This window comes from Kogia breviceps, chromosome 1 (assembly GCF_026419965.1).
Source record: "Kogia breviceps isolate mKogBre1 chromosome 1, mKogBre1 haplotype 1, whole genome shotgun sequence".
NCBI classification, from domain to species: Eukaryota; Metazoa; Chordata; class Mammalia; order Artiodactyla; family Physeteridae; genus Kogia; species Kogia breviceps.
The window spans coordinates 108,820,809-108,840,588 of NC_081310.1; positions in this window are offsets into that span (position 1 = coordinate 108,820,809).

Here is a 19,780-nt window from a genome sequence, read left to right on the forward strand (position 1 = left end):
GCTAACTGTTATATAGAGCTTCAAAAATGTAATAGAATGTGACAATTTTCTTGACATATGTCTTTTATTTGGAGCACAATTAGCTGTAGGACATTTCCTATCTTGTTATATTTATTCAGCTTTGTAGAATTTGCTTTCATCACAAGTCTTTCAAAAACAAGATGAAAACAGTTTAGAGAAAAATATAGTCATATCCTTTGTAGCAGTATTTTAGATTGACCACTTGTCCATATTGGCTTGTCTGGGAAACTTAGAGAGTAATTTGATAATTGATTAGAGGTCATATTAGGGGAACTTAAATGTTCTAGACAATCTTCAGAGTTCACAGAGCTTTATTAAACATTGTGTAATGCTCATAACTCTCCCTTAATATTGTCAAAAATCCCTAGGAATGAGGGGATGCAAATTCAGAAGCAATGTTTTAAATATTGAGACCTCAATAACCAAACTGTAACTAAAGAAACCTTGTCCATAGCTGTATGTCACTAATGCAAACAGTAATAGAGTATTTGAGGTAGAGGGAACTCTACACTAAGATTTAAATTACTACAGGTAGAATTAGGTGAAAGAAGTAGAGTTTTGAAAAGATGCATGATCTTTGAAATGATTTGGTATTCACAACAGAGAGAGAAGGAGAAAGAGGGAGAGAGAGAAGATATATATATGAACATTTTCTCCAAACACTGTGCAGTAACTAAAACTATCAAATTTGACTTATTGAATGAGAAATTATTATGGGGGTGAGAAACTCTTGCACATATCAGAAATACTTAAAATGTTTTAAAGAAAATTGCTGTTGAATGTAATCCCTCTCTTACTGTGCCTAATAGTTTGTCTTTCTTGCCCTTTTCTGAACTTTAGGTCAATTATTTTAAGAAAGAAATGACTAAGCAGTTTGACATTTATTTTACAGCTTTTTTTTTCTAATACATGAGTGGCTAAAAATTATTTTCTGTTTTAAAGTGGAGTTGGTCCCTCTTATCTCACAGATGGACCATTGTATTATAGAAAGTGGGGGGTGGGGAAGGGATAGAGAAGTTTATATGTCCATGCCACTCTCTCACTTTGTCCCAGCTTACCCTTTCCCCTCCCTGTATCCTCAAGTCCATTCTCTAGTAGGTCTGCATCTTTATTCCCGTCTTGCACCTAGGTTCTTCATGAACTTTTTTTTCCCTTAGATTCCATATATATGTGTTAGCATACGGTATTTGTTTTTCTTTCAGACTTACTTCACTCTGTATGACAGACTCTAGGTCCATCCTCCTAACTACAAATAACTCAATTTCGTTTCTTTTTATGGCTGAGTAATATTCCACTGTATATATGTGCCACATCTTCTTTATCCATTCACCTGTCAATGGACACATAGGTTGCTTCCATATCCTGGCTATTGTAAATAGAGCTGCAATAAACATTGTGGTACATGACTCTTTTTGAATTATGGTTTTCTCTCAAAAAATGACCAAATTTCGTTCCTTTTCATAGTTGAGTAATATTCCATTGTATATATGTACCACATCTTCTTTATCCATTCGTTTGTCAGTGGATATTTAGTTTGCTTCTATGACCTGACTATTGTAAATAGTGCTTCAATGAACATTGGGGTGCATGTGTCTTTTTGAATTATGGTTTTCTCTGGGTATATGCCCAGTAGTGGGATTGCTGGGTCATATGGTAGTTCTATTTTTAGTTTTTTAAGGAACCTCCATACTGTTCTCCATAGTGGCTGTATCAATTTATATTCCGACCAACAGTGCAAAGGGTTCCCTTTTATCCACACCCTATCCAGCATTTATTGTTTGTAGAGATTTTGATGATGATTTTGACTGGTGTGAGGTGATACCTCAGTGTAGTTTTCATTTGCATTTCTCTAATGATTAGTGATGTTGAGCATCCTTTCATGTGTTTGTTGGCAATCTGTATATCTTCTTTGGAGAAATGTCTATTTAGGTCTTCTGCCCATTTTTGAATTGAGTTGTTCATTTTTATGATATTGAGCTGCATGAGTTGCTTGTAAATTTTGGAGACTAATCCTTTGTCCGTTGATTTTTTTGCAAATATTTTCTCCCATTCTGAGAGTTGTCTTTTTGTCCTGTTTATGTTTTCCTTTGCTGTGCAAAAGCTTTTAAATTTCATTAGGTTCCATTTGTTTATTTTTGTTTTTATTTCCATTTCTCTAGAAGGTGGGTCAAAAAGATTCTTGCTGTGATTTATGTCATGGAGTGTTCTGCCTATGTTTTCCTCTAAGAGTTTAATAGTGTCTGGCCTTACATTTAGGTTTTTAATCCATCTTGAGTTTATTTTTGTGAATGGTATTAGGGAGTGTTCTAATTTCATACTTTTACATGTACCTGTCCAGTTTTCCCAGCACCACTTATTGAAGGGGCTGTCTTTTCTCCACTGTGTATTCTGGCCTCCTTTATCAAAGATAAGGTGACCATATGTGCATGGGTTTATCTCTGGGCTTTCTATCCTGTTCCATTGATCTATATTTCTGTTTTTGTGGCAGTACAGTACTGTCTTGATGACTGTATTCTTGGAGTATAGTCTGAAGTCAGGGAGCCTGATTTCTCCAGCTCCATTTTTCTTTCTCAAGATTGCTTTGGCTATTCGGGGTCTTTTATGTTTCCATACAAATTGTGAATTTTTTTTGTTCTAGTTCTGTGAAAAATGCCAGTGGTACTTTAATAGGGATTGCATTGAATCTGTAGATTGCTCTGGGTAGTAGAGTCATTTTCACAATGTTGATTCTTCCAATCCAAGAACATGGTATATCTCTCCATCTATTTGTATCATCTTTAATTTCTTTAATCAGTGTCTTATAATTTTCTACATATAGGTCTTTTGTCTCCTTAGGTAGGTTTATTCCTAGATATTTTATTCTTTTTGTTGCAATGGTAAATGGGAGCGTTTTCTTAATTTCACTTTCTGATTTTTCATCATTAGTGTAGAGGAATGCAAGAGATTTCTGTGCTTTAATTTTGTATCCTGCTACTTAACCAAATCCATTGATTAGCTCTATTAGTTTTCTGGTAGCATCTTTAGGATTCTGTACACATAGTATCATGCCAACTGCAAACAGTGACGGCTAATTTTTATTTTCCAATTTGGATTCTTCTTATTTCTTTTTCTTCTCTGATTGCTGTGGCTAAAACTTCCAAAACTATGTTGAATAATACTGGTGAGAGTGGGCAACCTTGCCTTGTTCCTGATCTTAATGGAAATGGTTTCAGTTTTTCACCATTGTGGACGATGTTGGCTGTGGGTTTGTCATATATAGCCTTTATTATGTTGAGGTAAGTTCCCTCTATGCCTACAATCTGGAGGGTTTTTATCATAAATGGGTGTTGAATTTTGTCGAAAGCTTTCTCTGCATCTATTGACATGATCATATGGTTTTTCTCCTTCAATTTGTTAATATGGTGTATCACATTGATTGCTTTCCGTATATTGAAGATTCCTTGCATTCCTGGGATAAAACCCACTTGATCAGGGTGTATGATCTTTTAATGTGCTGTTGGATTCTCCTTGCCAGTATTTTGTTGAGGATTTTTGCATCTATGTCCATCAGTGATATTGTCCTGTAGTTTTCTGTGGGACATCTTTGTCTGGTTTTGGTATAATGGTGATGGTGGCCTCATTGAATGAGTTTGTGAGTGTTCCTCCCTCTGCTATATTTTGGAAGAGTTTGAGAAGGATAGGTGTTAGTTCTTCTCTAAATGTTTGATAGAATTCGCCTGTGAAGCCATCTGGTCCTGGGCTTTTTTTTGTTGGAAGATTTTTAATCACAGTGTCAATTTCAGTGCTTGTGATCGGTCTGTTCATGTTCTCTATTTCTTCCTGGTTCAGTCTTGGAAGGTTGTGCATTGCTACGAATTTGTCCATTTCTTCCAGGTTGTCCATTTTATTGGCATATAGTTGCTTATAGTAATCTCTCATGATCCTTTGTATTTCTACAATGTCAGTTGTTACTTCTCCTTTTATCATTTCTAATATTATTGATTTGAGTCTTCTATCTTTTTTTCCTGATGAGTCTGGCTAATGGTTTATCAATTTTGTTTATCTTTTCAAAGAACCAGCTTTTACTTTTATTGATCTTTGCTATAGTTTCCTTCATTTCTTTTTCATTTATTTCTGATCTGATCTTTATGATTTCTTTCCTTCTGCTAAATTTGGGCGTTTTTTGTTCTTCTTTCTCTAATTGCTGTAAGTGTAAGGTTAGGTTGTTTATTTGAGATGTTTCTTGTTTCCTAAGGTAGGATTGTATTGCTATAAACTTCCCTCTTAGCACTGCTTTTGCTGCATCCCATAAGTTTTGGGTCATTGTGTTTTCATTGTCATTTGTTTCTAGGTATTTTTTGATTTCCTCTTGATTTCCTCAGTGATCTCTTGGTTATTAAGTAGTGTGTTGTTTAGCCTCCATGTGTTTGTATTTTTTACAAATTTTTTCCTGTAACTGATATCTAGTCTCATAGCATTGTGGTCAGAAAAGATACTTGATACAATTTCAATTTTCTTAAATTTACAAAGGCTTGATTTGTCACCCAAGATATGATCTATCCTGGAAATATTCATGAGCACTTGAGAAGAAACTGTATTCTGTTGTTTTTGGATGGAATGTCTTATAAATATCAATTAAGTCCACATTGTTTAATGTGTCATTTAAAACTTGTGTTTCCTTATTTATCTTCATTTTGGATGATCTGTCTATTGGTGAAAGTGTGGTGTTAAAGTCCCCTAATATGATTGTGTTACTGTCAATTTCCCATTTTACGGCAATTAGTATTTACCTTATGTATTGAGATGCTCCTATGTTGGGTGAAAAAATATTTAAAATTGTTATATCTTCTTCTTGGATTGATCTCTTGATCATTATGTAGTATCCTTCTTTGTCTCTTGTAATAGTCTTTGTTCTAAAGTCCATTTTTTCTGATATGAGAATTGCTACTCCAGCTTTCTTTTGATTTCCATTTGCATGGAATATCTTTTTCCATCCCCTCACTTTCAGTCTGTATGTGTCCCTAGGTCTGAAGTGGATCTCTTGTAGAGAGCATATACATGGGTCTTCTTTTTGTATCCATTCAGCCAGTCTATGTCTTTTGGAGCATTTAATCCATTTACATTTAAGGTAATTATCGATATGTATGTTCTTATTACCATTTTCTTAATTGTTTGGGGTTTGTTATTGTAGGTCTTTTCCTTGTCTTGTGTTTCCTGCCTAGGGAAGTTCCTTTAGCATTTGTTGTAAAGCTGGTTTGGTGGTGCTGAATTCTCTTAGCTTTTGCTTGTCTGTAAAGGTTTTCATTTCTCTGTCAAATCTAAATGAGGCCTTTGCTGGGTAGAATAATCTTAGCTGTATGTTTTCCCCCTTCATCACTTTAAATATGTCCTGCCACTCCCTTCTGGCTTGGAGAATTTCTGCTGAAAGATCAGCTGTTAACCTTATGGGGATTCCCTTGTGTGTTATTTGTTGTTTTTCCCTTGCTGCTTTTAATATTTTTTCTTTGTATTTAATTTTTGATAGTTTGATTAATATGTGTTTTGCCATGTTTCTCCTTGGATTTATCCTGTAAGGGACTCTCTGTGCTTCCTGAGCTTGATTAACTATTTCCTTTCCCATATTAGGGAAGTTTTCAATTATAATATCTTCAAATATGTTCTCAGTCCCTTTCTTTTTCTCTTCTTCTTCTGGGACCCCTTTAGTTCGAATGTTGGTGTGTTTAATCTTGTCCAAGAGGTCTCTGAGTCTGTCCTCAATTCTTTTCATTTTTTTTTTTTCTTTATTCTGCTCTGTAGTAGTTATTTCCACTATTTTATCTTCCAGGTCACTTATCCATTTTTCTGCCTCAGTTATTCTGCTATTGATCCCTTCTAGAGAATTTTTAGTTTCATTTATTGTGTTTTTGATCACTGTTTGTTTGCTCTTTAGTTCTTCTAGTTCCTTGTTAAGCATTTCTTGTATTTTCTCCATTCTATTTCCAAGATTTTGGATCATCTTTACTATCAATATTCCGAATACTTTTTCAGGTAGACTGCCTATTTCCTCTTTATTTGTTAGGTCTGGTGGTTTTTACCTTGCTCCTTCTTCTGCTGTGTGTTTCTCTGTCTTCTCATTTTGCTTAACTTACTGTGTTTGGGGTCTCCTTTTTGCAGGCTGCAGGTTTGTAGTTCCCATTGTTTTTGGTGTCTGCCCCCAGTGGGTAAGTTTGGTTTGGTGGGTTGTGTAGACTTCCTTGTGGAGGGGACTAGTGCCTGTGTTCTGGTGGATGAGGCCGGATCTTGTCTTTCTGGTGGGCAGGTCCACGTCTGGTGATGTGTTTTGGGGTATCTGTGGCCGTTTTATGATTTTAGGCAGCCTCTCTGCTAATGGTTGGGGTTGTGTTCCTATCTTGTTGGTTGTTTGGCATAGGGTGTCTAGCACTGGAACTTGTTGGTCATTTAGTGGAACTGGGTCCTGGCGTTGAGACGGAGATCTCTGGGAGATTTTTGCTGTTTGATATTATGTGGAGCTGGGATGTCTCTTGTGGACCAATGTCCTGAACTTCGCTCTCCCACCTCAGAGGCACAGCCCAGATGCCTGGCTGGAGCACCAGTAGCCTATCATCCACACAGCTCAGAATAAAAGGGAGAAAAAAGAAGAATGAAAGAAAAAGAAAGAAAGAAAGGGAGAAAGAGAAGATAAAATTAAATTTAATTTAAAAGTTATTAAAATAAAAATAATTATTTAAAATAAAATTTAATAACAAGTGCTAAAAACTATACTAGAAAAAAAAAGTGGTCAGACAGAATCCTAGGACAAATGGTAAAAGCAAAGCTATACAGACAAAATTACACACAGAAGCATACACATACACACTCACAAAAAAAGAAAAGGGAAAGAAATATATATATATATCTCATTGCTGCCAAAGTCCACCTCCTCAATTTGGGATGATTCGTTGTCTATTGAGGTATTCCACAGATGCAGGGTACATCAAGTTGATTGTGGAGATTTAATCCACTACTCCTAAGGCTGCTGGGAGAGACTTCTCTTTCTCTTCTTTTTTGCACAGCTCCTGGGGTTCAGCTTTGGATTTGGCCCTGCCTCTACGTGTAAGTCGCCTGAGGGCATCTGTTCTTCCCTCAGACAGGATGGGGTTAAAGGAGCAGCTGCTTCGGGGGCTCTGGCCCTCTCAGGCCGGGAGGAGGGAGGGGTACGGGATGAGGGGCGAGCCTGCGGCAGCGGCAAAGACCAGCGTGATGCTGCACCACCCTGAGGTGTGCCATGTGTTCTCCCGGGGAAGTTGTCCCTGAATCACGGGACCCTGGCAGTGGCGGGCTGCACAGGCTCCTGGGAGGGGAGGTGTGGATAGTGACCTGTGCTTGCACACAGGCTTCTTGGTGGCGGCAGCAGCAGCCTTAGCGTCTCATGCCCGTCTCTGGGGTCCGCGCTGATATCCGCGACTCGCGGCCGTCTCTGGAGCTTCTTTAAATGGTGCTCTTAATTCCCTCTCCTCACGCACCAGCAAACAAAGAGGAAAGAAAAACGTCTCTTGTCTCTTCGGCAGCTGCAGACATTTTCCGTAACTCCCTCCCGGCTAGCCGTGGTGCACTAGCCTCCTTCAGGCTGTCCTCACGCAGCCAACCCCAGTCCTCTCCCAGCTTCCGACCGAAGCCCAAGCCTCAGCTGCCAGCCCCCGCCCTCCCCGGCGGGTGAGCACACAAGCCTCTCGGGCTGGTGAGTGCTGGTCGGCACCCATCCTCTGTGGGAATCTATCCGCTTTGCCCCCAGCACCTCTGTTGCTGCGCTCTCTTCCGTGGCTCCGAAGTTTCCCTTCTGCCACCCGCAGTCTCCGCCCGTGAAAGGGCTTCTAGTGTGTGGGAACCTTTCCTCCTTCACGGCTCCCTCCCACTGGTGCAGGTCCCGTCCCTATTCTTTTGTCTCTGTTTATTCTTTTTTCTTTTGCCCTACCCAGGTATGTGGGGAGTTTCTTGCCTTTTGGGAGGTCTGAGGTCTTCTGCCAGCGTTCAGTAGGTGTTCTGTAGGACTTGTTCCCCATGTAGATGTATTTCTGATGTATTTGTGCAGAGGAAGGTGATCTCCACCTCTTACTCTTCTGCCATCTTGAAGCGCCTAAAGATGGCATTTTAAACATTTTAGTGAACTACATACCATGGCCAAAGGAAGTTACCACACCAATAACATATCCCAATGATATTTCACTGTATATGGCTTCTTAACTATCATTTGAGTAGTAATTGTCTTGATTCACATTGGTTGTTCCTAATAAAATAAGGTTGCTGGAGATAAGGATTTTACATTCTTTATAGGAATTATTTACTCTTAAAAATCTCATAACAATTTCATGAATTTTTAAATTTAATTTTGGTAGTAAAACGAGAATATGCATAGTTTTCCTTTGACACTTGTTATTTCCTAATATAAATAATAAAAATGACCAAATAGGGCTTCCCTGGTGGCGCAGTGGTTGAGAGTCCGCCTGCCGATGCAGAGGACACAGGTTCATGCCCTGGTCCGGGAAGATCCCACATGCTGCGGAGCGGCTGGGCCCGTGAGCCATGGCCACTGAGCCTGTGCGCCCGGAGCCTGTGCTCCGCAATGGGAGAGCCACAGCAGTGAGAGGTCCGTGTACCACAAAAACCAAAAAAAAAAAAAAAAATGACCAAATATATCAGTGCACTTTCCAAAATAAGTGAATCCTCTTTTTCACCTCAATCATGTCTTCATAGATTCACCCATCCCAATGACATTTGTCAGTATTTTTTACTTAAAATGAATATTATTTCCAGACAACCATTTGTAATCTGTTTTGTGCCTCTACCATTTGTACCAATTTATTTAATTCTGAAATCAAATGCATATGCTTCAGAAATCTGAAGACTCATAGAAAACAGATTTCTGAATTATAAAAAAATATTTCTGTTATTTTTATATGACAGTCATACATTCTCTTGATGCCAAAATGAATGCCAAATACAAGATTTAAGGTTGGTGAGTATGGTTAAATGTTAAAACATCTGTGATGAATAACTCCAACTTAATTTGTTTTGCAGATTCTCAGTGTTTAATAACCCTCTCAATATTATATGTTCTGCCAGTACTGGTATGGTCAAATTATTGCACATTCAAATGCTGGACAAAGAATAGATCTTATTTCAAAAATTTCCCCAATCTATTCTATAAGGCTGGAAAATCACATATGGATTCAAATTGTTGCAAAACAAGCAATATTTACCATGAAGTTATCGGTTTTTGTTTTTTTTTTTTTTTTTTTTTTTTTTTTTTTTGCGGTACGCGGGCCTCTCACTGTTGTGGCCTCTCCTGTTGCGGCGCACAGGCTCCGGACGCGCAGGCTCAGGGGCCACGGCTCACAGGCCCAGTCGCTGCACGGCATGTGGGATCCTCCCGGACTGGGGCACGAACCCGTGTTTCCTGCATCGGCAGGCGGACTCTCAACCACTGCGCCACCAGGGAAGCCCGAAGGTATAGTTTTGAAAGCAAAATACCTTTGTCACTAAAATACAAACTTTTTAATTTAAAATACTTAATGGTTTTGTTGTTGTTGTTGTTAGTCTTCATAATATCTTCATGAGGTAGGAATGTGGCAATTTCAATCGTTTCATTTTAAGGATGAGGTTAGGGAAACTCAAAGTTCAAACTAGGGATACAGAAACAGAATATGTGAAAAACATTTTATTTTCACACTTCTCTCATTATCAATTTTTTCCTTATAAATAACACATTTTTAGAGCATATTTTTGTATCTTATAATGAGCACATTGTTTCCTTATAGATTAACTATTAAAATGAATGAGATCCCCAGTAATACAAATCTTAAAATAAGGAAAGGTAATGTCAGTGACCATAGCCTTATTAATCTATAAATAAAAAGAGTTACATCTTTGAATACATTCAAAAAGCCTCTTTTTAAAGATAAATGAAGATGAGTTATTTTTATTCCAATACCGACCCTTAGGTTTCACTCTCTTCTGGGATTACTAAACTATTTTATAACTTTATATGCATCTGCAAACAGAAAACACTACTGAAGTGAACCTCAAGTCATTTCACACTTCCTAAGAAGAAGACATCCAATATGTTAAAGAGAGGAAATACAATCATAACTACATCAATATTTTGTAAATGCATGGAACATCTTAAAAGTTGTCAAGTACTATACAGGAACTGATAATTCAAACTTTAACTTTGAAGTAGAATATATATCAAGCCTTAGATAAGTATTTTCTTCTAGAATCTAAATTCCTTGAGGGCAGAAACCCTCATTCTATACTGTATATTCAATATTTTACTTCTCCCTTCGTATTGAGCTTTGAATGCTTTTGTTGACACTTACCTTAATTGTGCACTTTAATTCTTCTTTAAAACACAAAAGAGTCTGTTTATGTAATTTTGTCCATTATTTTAAAGCATTGGAACTTTAGACATGAGTCACTATATTCCTGAGACCCAAGCTGAGATTGGACCCCCTGAAAGCTACTGACAGTACCATGGAGCTCTAACCAACCTGGAAGGAAGATTAAACACAGCACTACCTATGAAACTAGCTTTTGAGGTCTGGACAATCAAGACAAAGTTTGACATACTCCATGAGGCACAATTTATTGGAATATTTAACTAAAACAGGGTTCAAAACTTCAGAAGGATCAGTTCTGCTGATAGAGGTCCCACCATGTTCAAATCTTCTTCTCATCTCCACCATCTCATGTTGATAAGAATCCTGCATGGTTTGTGTCTAAGGTCCCATGAATATTGATATTGACAACTAACCAGAACTTCTTCCTGTAGTCTCCACTGTCTTCTCTTGTTGATTCTACCCAGTGATTCTGAAGCAGGGTAACTGAGTAAATTTTGATGAATGGGTAAGAATGGAAGATGAAGATGTCAAAGAATTCATATGAGGATTTCAAATCATTGGGTTACAAATACATTTTTTATTTTATATGTAAACACATTCATATCATACAGCAAATATTATAATGGCAAAAGTAATGCCATGAGTTATCCTCAAAAATATGTCATAAATATGGAAAGTGATTCCATAAATATTTGAATGGGGCATTGGCCTAAATCCTATAACCTTGCTCATATTAAAGACAGAAAAATCTATTAATAAGTTAATTAATTGCCTAGGAAATCAGGCACCCTACTTTGGAAGTAAATGTTATTTCTTACAGAAAGTGATTTTTTAAAACCTACTTTCTTTAGTCCTGTCTTAAATAGATCTTTATTTGAGATTATAACAAAACATAATAACATAATAATCAGAAATAGTATTCTGACAAATGTATAGTGGCTTATTTAGTCTCATGACAGAACAGAAAATATACTCATTGCTATTTATTTAAAACCTGGGTCTGTCTTTGTTTCATCCTAGTTTTTAGAAATATGACTGGGGGAAATTCACAGGGAATGCCTATCCAACCTTATATTCTCATAGCTTATGGATATCTTTGAGACATTTTCAAATCTATTACTAAGACATTTTCCTAAATTTGGATTGTCAGAAAAGTTTATGCCTCTGAATCTCAGGGGCTAGGATAGGGATAAAAGTTTCAGTATTTTTGCAAGAAAAGCAATCAGCATGGGAGAAAATTATTTATCCTAAGGGAAAAGGCCAGGGCAATAGTAGGAGAAAGAGATGTGGAGAGCACATGGAAACAAAGAAAAAAAAAAAAGAGACTCTTAACAGACTTTATAAATGAGAAGTGTTGAAGAAAGAGAGTTGTCTCAGAAAATGTTTTAAGAAGTGCTGCTCTATGATACATTTTCTTACATATTCTATTTAGATGGGACATCTCTTATCTATCATCTTCTCTTGCCCTTGGACTAGGATTTACCTATTGGCTTCCCTGACTATCAGACCTTTGGATTACAACTGAATTATACCATGTGGATCCCCATCTTGCATAAGGCAGATCATGGGACTTCTCAGCCTCTATAACCGCACGAGCCAATCCCTCATAATAAATCACCTTATATATATATAGGTTTTATTGGTTCTATTTCTCTGGGGAAACCTGACTAATACACCATTTTTTTAAAAAGTACTTTTGATTTCATTGTAAAATGGAGTACTCAACTGCTTTGGAAGCTCTTTCTGAAATATTTAATAGTATTCCTTTCTCCATACTCTCCAAAATATTTGCTTTTAAAAAGACTGCTAAATATAAATAATATTTGTTAAATGATATAAAAATGAATTAAAGAGCACATGTAGAGAAATCAATACTTATACAAGGAGCATTAGAATCATTAAATTATTATTCCTCCATATATAATTAAACCATAACGACAGTAGAATCCAGAAAAAATTTACTACATTGGCAAATTTGGTACAAACTGATCTTCTATTCTCTAGACAACACTTTAGGAATTATACCCAGCTGTATTATATATATATATATATATATATATATATATATATATATACATATATATATATATATGTGTGTGTGTGTGTGTGTGTGTGTGTGTGTGTGTATACACACACACACACATATATATATATATAAAACCTAAAGTATGTCTTTTCATCACTAACACAAGAAGTAAAAAAGAAGTAACAATAAGCCAAGCTTAGGAACAACCTTACAAATATAAGAGGCAAGGATTTGTACATAATTTCAAGTAGGACAGCAATAATCTGCTTTAGTTTTATTGATAAGGAATTAAGATCATTTCAAAAGAAAAATGTTGTTTTAGTCTGTTTTGGCTGTTATAACTAAAACACCATACACTGGGTGGCTTATAAACAATAGAAATTTATTTCTCACAACTCAGGAGGCTGGGAAGTCTAAGATCAAAGTACCAGCAGATTCAATATCTGGTGAGAACCTACTTTCTAGTTCATAGATGGTGAATGTCTTTTAACTATAAACTTACATGGCAGAAGAGGCAATGTAGCTCTTTGAGACCTCTTTTATAAGGGCACTAATTGCATTCATGAAGTCTCCACCCTCATAACATAATCACCTCACAACATCCCCACCTCCAAATACCATCACGTTGGGGATGGGATTTTAATATATGAATTCTGGTGGGAATAATACATTCTGTCTGCAGCAAATGTCACTCATTGTACTTATCAGATAGCAATGTAAATTAGTCATCCCTTGGTTCTTATGCAAAATATCCTGTAAGATATGTATTAAGCAAATCAATTGGAATCTGTATTTGCTGATTTTAAATGGTGACCCTCACTAATGATAAGTTTAAGTTATTTCAGTTATCAAGAAATGGTAAATTTACTCCTCTATAACTGGAAGACAAATCTTGAGTTTTTTCAGGGATGTTTAACTTCATATGAATTATGTAATTATCAAAAGTTCAACAGATCTTATGTTTAGGTACTACTTTTGACATTTTAAATTTAATAATCAAAGACAAAAATTCATAGAAGGGTCAGAGGTTGTCAGCAAAAATGACAGAATAAGCAGATCCAAGCAACTATCTTTCTACAGAAATACTGAAAAACCAAGCAAAAGTGGTCAGAATCCATTCTGTTAAAACTCTAGAAAAAACTACTTACTGTATTTTTTTAAAAACCCACTGAATTTTAAAAAATGCAATGTAAACAGCACACTTATCATCTGAAACCATGGAGGCCAGATGAGAATGGGATTAAATTTTTTAAAGTGCTGAAAGAAAATACTTTCAACCAATAATTCTATATCCAACAGCAAAATTATTTTTCAAAGATGAAGGAGAAATTAAGACCATTTCCAAATAAACAAACATTGAGTTTGTTGCTAATAGACCTGTTTTTTTTTTTGTTGTTGTTGTTTTTGTTTTATTTATGAAATGTTAAAGGGAATCCATCAAACTCAAATAAGAAAACACTAGACAGTAACTCAGAGCCATATGAAGAAATAAAGAACTTTGATAGTGGTAACTACATAGGACAATATAAAATCCAGCGTGGCTTTAGTTTTGGTTTGCAACCGCTCTTTTTGTTTTTTTACATAATTTAAAATAAAAGGCATATAATAATTGTAAATCTATGTTTGTTATGGACTGAATTTTGTTCCCCCCAAATTTATATGTACAAGCTTTAACCTCTCAATGTGACTGAATTTGGAGATAGGGTCTTTAAAAAAGTAATTAAGGTTAAATAAGGTTATAAGAATGGGCCCCTAATCCAATGGGAATGGTGTCCTCATAAGAAGAAGAGATACTTGTCCTGCACTCACGGAGAGAAAGTCCACGTGAGGATACAGTGAGAAGGAAGTCATCTATAAAGCAAAAAGAGTTGCCTCAGAAAAGCAAACCTGCTGCTACCTTGATCTTAGACTTCCAGTTTCTACAGTTGTTAGCAAATAAATTTCTATTGTTTAAGCCAGCTGATCTGGGGTACTTTTTTATGATGGCCCTAGCAAACTATGCAATGTTAATGGGTGCACAGTGTATAAAGATGCAATTCGTGACAACAACAACATAAGGGAGTGTGGAACAAAGCTGTATAGGAACAGAATTTTGTATGCTATTGAAGCTAACTTGGTATCATTTCAAACTACATTGTTGTAAACTCTTCCTTATCAGTAATTAAATGTAAATGATTAAACTCTCCTATCAAAACACGGAAATTGAGAGAATGAATTTTTTAAAAAAGATTCAACAATATGCTATCTAAAAAAGACTCACTTTTTAAAAATACATTGTGATTTTTTAAACTTTTTTTATTGGCATTTTAAAAACTTTTTATTTTGAGATAACTATAGATTCAAAGGAAGTCACAAAGAAATACACAAGCAGGTCCTGTGCACCCTTCACCCAGCCTTCCCATATGTTAGCACCTTACAAAACTATTGTTCTATAGTGAAATACCAAAATCAGGAAATTGATAATACAAACCATAGAGCTTATTCAGATTTCACCAGTTATACATTCATGTGTGTATATGTTGCTCTATGCAATTTTATCACATGTGCAGCTTCAGGTAACCACCACCACAGTCAAGATACAGAACTGTCCCATCACCACAAGACTCCCTTGTGTTAGCCCTCCTTAGCCACATTCACTCCCATTCCCCCCACATGAACACCCCCAACTTCTGGCAACCACTCCATTTCTATAATTATTATTTCACAAGTGTTTTATAAATGGAGTAATATTTTATGTATCCTTTTGGAATTGACTTTTTAAAAAATTCAGCATAATTTCCTTGAGGTTTATCCAAGTTGTATATATCAGTAGTTCATTCCTTTTCATTGCTGAGTACTATTCTTTAGTATAGATGTTACCACAGTTTGTTTAACCATTCATCCATTGAAGGACATTTCTGTAGTTTCCAGTTTGTGGCTATTAATAAATCTTCAATGAACATTCCTGTCCAAGTTTCTTTTTTAAAAAATAGATCTTTAATGGAGTATAATTGCTTTACAATACTCTGTTAGTTTCTGTTGTACACTAAAGTGAATCAGCCGTATGCATACATATGTCCCCATATCCCTTCCCTCTTGAGCCTCCCTCCCATCCTCCCTATCTCACCCCTCTAGGTCATCACAAAGCACCAAGCTGATCTCCTTATGCTATGCTGCTGCTTCCCACTAGCTAACTATTTTGCATTCAGTAGTGTATATATGTCGATACTACTCTCACTTTGCTCCAGCTTCCACTTCCCACCCCGTGTCCTCAAGTCCATTCTCTATGTCTACCTCTTTATTCTTGCCCTTCAACTAGGTTCATCAGTACCATTGTTTTTTCTTTTTTAGATTCCATATATATGTGTTAACATATGGTATTTGTTTTTCTCTTTCTGACTTCACTCTGTATGACAGTCTCTAGGTCCATCCACCTCACTACAAATAACTCAATTTCGTTTCTTTTTATGGCTGAGTAATATTCCATTGTAGATATGTGCCACATCTTCTTTATCCATTCATCTGTCAATGGACACTTAGGTTGCTTCCATGTCCTCGCTATTGTAAATAGAGCTGCAATGAACATTGTGGTACATGACTCTTTTTGAATTATTGTTTGTTCAGGGTATATGCCCGGTAGTGGGATTGCTGGGTTATATGATAGTTCTATTTTTAGTTTCTTAAGGAATCTCCATACTGTTTTTCATAGTGTTTGTATCAATTTACATTCCCACCAACAGTTCAGGAGGGTTCCCTTTTCACCACACCCTTTCCAGCATTTATTGTTTGTAGATTGTTTTTGATGATGGCCATTCTGACTGGTGTGAGGTGATGCCTCATTGTAGTTTTGATTTGCATTTCTCTAATGATTAGTGATGCTAAGCATCTTTTCATGTGCCTCTTGGCCATCTGTATGTCTTCCTTGGTGAAATGTCTAGTTAGGTCTTCTGCTAAGTTTTTAATTGGATTGTTTGTGTTTTTGACATTCAACTCAATGAGCTGTTTCAAACTATACCACCATATTTTGGAGATTAATTCTTTGTCTGTTGTTTCATTTGCAAATATTTTCTCCCATTCTGAGAGTTGTCTTTTTGTCTTGTTTTATGGTTTCCTTTGCCATGCAAAAGCTTTTAAATTTAATTAAGTCCCATTTGCTTATTTTTGTTTTTATTTCTGTTACTCTAGGAGGTGGGTAAAAAAGATCTTGCTGTGGTTTATGTCAAAGTGTATTTTTCCTATGTTGTCCTCAAAGAGTTTTATAGTGTCTGGTCTTACATTTAGGTCTTTAATCCAGTTGGAGTTTATTTTCCGTATGGTGTTAGGTAGTGTTCTAATTTCATTCTTTTACATGCAGCTGTCCAGTTTTCCAAGCACCACTTATTGAAGATGCTGTCTTTTCTCCATTGTATATTCTTACCTCCTTTGTCATAAATTAGGTGACCATATGTGCATGGGTTTATCCCTGGGCATTCTATCCTGTACCATTGATCTATATTTCTGTTTTTGTGCCAGTACCATACTGTCTTGATGACTGTAGCTTTGTGGTATAGTTTGAAGTCAGGGAGCCTGATTCCTCCAACTCTGTTTTACTTTCTCAAGATTGCTTTGGCTATTGCTTTTGGCTATTCAGGGTCTTTTGTGTTTCCACACGAATTGCAAAATTTTTTGTTCTAATTCTGTGAAGAATGCCATTGGTAGTTTGATAGGGATTGCATTGAATCTGCAGATTACTTTGGGAAGTATAGTCATTTCCACAATATTGTTTCTTGTTACCACAAAAATATCTGGTGACAAAGTATTTAATACAGTAGTGAACACAATTAAAATTATACAACTTTTTGTTATTTCCCACCCTCCCCAAATATCTTCAAATTAGAGAATGGACTTGAGGATATGGGGAGGGGGAAGGGTAAGCTGTGACGAAGTGAGAGAGTGGCAGGGACATATATACACTACCAAATGTAAATTAGATAGCTAGTGGGAAGCTGCTGCATAGCACAGGGAGATCACCTCTGTGCTTTGTGACCACCTAGAGGGGTGGGATAGGGAGGGTGGGAGAGAGGGTGATGCAAGAGGGAAGAGATATGTGAACATATGTATATGTATAACTGATTCACTTTGTTGTAAAAGAGAAACACACTATGGTAAAACAGTTATACTCCAATAAAGACGTTAAAAAAATTTACTGAACTTTTTTCTTGATAAGAGCAGCTGTCACTATTGTTCATACTAGTAAATAATTTAGTCAATTTTTCAGACTGAAATATCATTTTAAAGTAAAGATGACATTTTAGCAATGACTGAGAAAGAAATTGTGTTAGAGTGGAAAATTATGCTATGGAGAGTGTTTTGAAAACATACATATGGAAATGTTACTGTCATTATATGATCAATGCCAAAAACCACCTGTCTTACCTACAAGACTTCTATATCTGCACTCATTGGAAATGAAAAAATACCTTTCAAATAAAGATTTTCAGTGAATTTAAAGCCATTAAAAAAATGTTGACACAGAACACTTCCTGAAATTTGCATGAATATCACTGAGTTGAAGAAAAACATTTACCTAAGTCATGGATAGGATTGAACGGTGAATATCAGTATTTATTTCTAAGAGTAGACTCTTTCCACTTATAGCAACTGACATGAAGTATCAAGATAAATTAAATGTAGAACCATATTTTTTATAACAACTAGTAAAGTCAAAATTTTTGAAATTATGTATATATTTCTATCATATGTCTCTCACTGACAATATTGTTAATATTTTTATATTTTAGAGAGACCAAATACCAATACAATAGGAAGGAGGTGACATCAGCAAGGTGGAAGAATAAGAAGACCTAGTCCTCATTCCTCCACAGAAACACTGATATAACAATCATATTTGGACCAAAAAACCTTAAGGTGAAATCCAGAATACAGTTATGAAGTTGCAGCAATCTCAGAAGAACATAAGGCTGAATTAACCCCTCCCCTAAACCAGTTAGCTCAGTGCCAAAAAGATTGCTTTGGCCTATGACTTCCCCCTCAGGGAGAAAGGAGGGTGAAGTGAGAGCCTGGCAGCCTGACCTCCTGGCCTTGTGGTGTGCTCCTCTGAAGGGTTGATTTCTATCTCATCTCATACTAAGCAGTGAAAGACCAACACAGCCTAGATGCCTGGAACAGCTAGGAACAAAGGAAAGCGGGTAGATTTACCCAAACAGCAAACACTGCTCTGTGCGATTAGGAAGAGCTGCAGAATTAAGGCTCTTCCTTTTAGAGGAAGGGAGAAAGCAAAGTGAGCCTTGTCCCAGGCTTTCATTGTGTTCTTTGAGGGGTCAGATTTGATTTCACCTCATAGCAAGTGCTTAAGGACTGGCATAGCCTGGGCACTTGGGACAGCTAGCAACAAAGGAAAGGAAACAGGTGTTCTCCTACAACTGGCACTGCTCTCTGAGACTGGGAAAAGGTGCTATTTTTTCAAATGAGCAAGAACCAGTGCAACTCTATGAGGAAAATGAAGAATCAAGAAAATATGCCACAATCAAAAGAAAAAAAATACATCTCCAGTGACTGACCTCCCTCAAAATCTCCAATAACTGACTCCAAATAAATGGAGATTTATCAATTACATTATAAACAATTCAAATTAGTCACCTAACAGTAGCCCAGTGAGTTATAAGAGAACACACTGATAGACAATTAAATGAAATCAGGAAAATGATACATGAACAAAATGAGAATACCAACAAAGAGACGTAAATTATTATAAAGAACCAAACAGAAATATTAGAGCCAAAAAATTCAATAATTGAACTGAAAAATTTACTTCAGTAATTCAATAACAGACTGGAACAAGCAGAAGAATGAATCAGCAAGCATGAAGACAAGTTGTTTGAAATTACCTAGTCAGAGGAGGAAAAAGAAAAAATATAATAAAAAAAAATTTAACAAAGCCTAAAGGGTTTATGGGATTAATCAAGAGAACTAATATACACATTATAGGACTCCTAGAAGGAAAAGAGAGAAAGAGAAAGGGAAAGTCTATTTAAAGAAACAATAGATGGACACTTTTCAAATCTGAGAAGGGAAATAAACATCCTGATTCATGAAGCTCAAATAGACTAAATTTAAAGAGGTGTCCTTGAAAACACATTAAATCAAATTGTCAAAAACCAAAGAGAAGGAATTTTTTTAAGCAGCAAGAGAAAAGTAACACTGTATACAAGAGAGCCCACCCATAAGCTTATCAGCAGATTTCTCAGCACAAACTTTGCAGGCCAGGAGAAAATGAAATGATATGTTCAAAGTGCTGAAAGAAAAACTGCTAACCAAAGTTACTATACCCAAAAAAGCTGTTCTTCAGAAATGCAAAATAGATAAAGACTTTCCCAGATGAACAAAAGCTGAGGGAATT